At 44.5% G+C, this 2,105-nt stretch overlaps 1 long non-coding RNA gene across 1 annotated transcript; it reads left to right on the top strand.

Annotated features, from left to right (window-relative positions):
* Nucleotides 1-691: 691 nt before the first annotated feature.
* Nucleotides 692-1,158, top strand: LOC307171740. The gene is made up of 3 exons (XR_013823593.1): nt 692-755; nt 839-971; nt 1,045-1,158. It is a non-coding gene; the product is annotated as an uncharacterized lncRNA (long non-coding RNA).
* Nucleotides 1,159-2,105: the final 947 nt, after the last annotated feature.

The following is a 2,105-nucleotide window of genomic DNA, read 5'->3' as shown; positions in this document are numbered from 1 at the left end:
TCGCCCGGAGGGGGAACCATGCACATGGAGGCACCTAGCCAAGCGCGAAAGCTGCCGGTGGCATAACTCTGGCGTTGGCGTCAGCAGTGCTGGAGGAGACTCAGGGCTTATTAGGCTCACCTGAGGAAATATCGCACGTATCCCGTCCGTGGAGAGGAATGGCGAGCAAGCGAAGACACCTGAGCAGAATCTAGTACCGGCTGGTTGAAGCGAGTACATGGGTAGAAACTGGCTCCACTCTGAGGTTATAGAACCTGGCGAATGTGTTAAGTGTCGCCCAGCCTGCAGCTCTGCAGATGTCTGTTAGCGAGGCGCCATGCGCTAGAGCCCAAGAGGATGCCACACTCCGAGTGGAGTGGGCCGTCACACCAAGGGGGCACGGTCGGTAAGCCAAAGCAATGGCGTCCACTATCCAGTGGGACAACCTTTGCTTTGAGAGAGCCTCCAAAACTCACTCAGACCAACAAAACACTTCATATATGTCTAAAAATAAGCTCGTTCCACCAAAACACTGGCAATATACATAACACACTGATCTAGAAAAACACAACAGGCAGAAATGCATAAATGATTAACTTATTGTAGCAGTATGAGTTAACTCATAACAAGCTGGCGTTCTTTTGGCCAATCACTGCCACAGGCTCCCCCCATAAATACAGGTAGTAGTCCTTCTGACTGCCCTCTTGCTCGCTGGTGACGGAAGTGCGTCATACTTCCGGGTCACTCACTCCGTGCGTTGCTCTGCTGTGCTACAGGTAAAGTAGCGGCTTTGTTGTCTTTGCCCTTATTCCATTGGTATCGGCTTCCGTTATGTTTACTATGCATTGAACACTTATAGATCTCCGGTTGGCGGGCCAGTCCTTTACTCCGTCGTTCAAAGCATTTAAAAGCGGATGTTACTGAAAGCTGCCTGTACTGTTTGTACCCTTTGAGCTGCCTCCTCCTGGGTGATACAAAACGCTGCTTGATCGGTATGTAGGATACATGGTGTAGTATTTATTTGTTTGATTTGGGGTTAATTCACTTTTTTTTTATAAATAACAGGAACCGGGCTGGTTCAACTGGAGATTGACGTCAGCCACAGAGCATTTATTCACTAGCTGCTGTTTTGCCTGGATTGCTGTTTGTTTAACGCACATTTTGAATATTGTACAATCAACCTTAACGTCATCTGATTTCTGCACGTCCGTCCTGGAGTGTTGCTTGCTTAACGTGTATATTTTGAACATTGTATCATCAACTCTACTCGATCGCTGCATGCCTGCCCTGGACAGCTGTTAATGTGTACGCTTTGAACATTCATACCAGCACTTTTACTCGATCGCGCTACCTGCTCGTCCTGGACAGCTGTTTCCTTGTGTGTTTTGAACATTACGTACCAGCAACTCTAACGTCACTCGATCACTGTACAGCTGTTTTTTTAATGCAGATTTTGAACATTGCATCATCAACTCTACTCGATCGCTGCCCGCCCGTTCTGCCTTCACGGCCACTGGGCAATCACGGCCACTGGACACTCACGGCCGTACGTTTGACTGTGCGAGCCTCTAGTTTGACGTGGGCCAGTGTTTTAACTGTTTGGATGCAGTTGAAGGGGTTGGCTCTTTACAGTTATAATTTGAGTTAAGTGTTTATATTTCTTTTCTATTACTTTGTTTTCAATTTAGTTAATTTGTGCTTCTAGTTTGTTTCTTTATCAGTGATTTTGTTTCTTTATCAGTGATTCTAGTTGATCTCGTTAGATAAACTAATCCAGTTAATAGATTTATTTATATTTTGTTTTCTTCTGTCTTATTACTGAATTCGTTTTCCTTGGCCAAGGTTTCATTGTACTTTAATCCATGTTTATTTTGTCTTTCTTTGTTTGAGAAGTGTCTTAGAATTGATATCCTATTTTTTTTTGTGGACTGCCTTCTGGAACCATTGTTGGTTCTGGCAGTTTGGCTATTTTGTGATTAAGATTATTTCATTTTGTTTTTTTTATTTAAATATTATATTGACTTTTCTTTTTTTCTGTTGAGTGAATCCCCCTTGATCGTGTGTGTCTGTTTCAGTTGCTGAGAGCCGAAGGTGGTGGTGTTGGTGTCTGGGTGGTGGTATCCCCC

This window comes from Squalius cephalus, assembly GCF_949319135.1.
Source record: "Squalius cephalus genome assembly, chromosome: 14".
NCBI lineage: Eukaryota > Metazoa > Chordata > Actinopteri > Cypriniformes > Leuciscidae > Squalius > Squalius cephalus.
The sequence above is the reverse complement of the archived record's forward strand: the minus strand, read 5'-3'. Positions and strand labels throughout refer to the sequence as shown.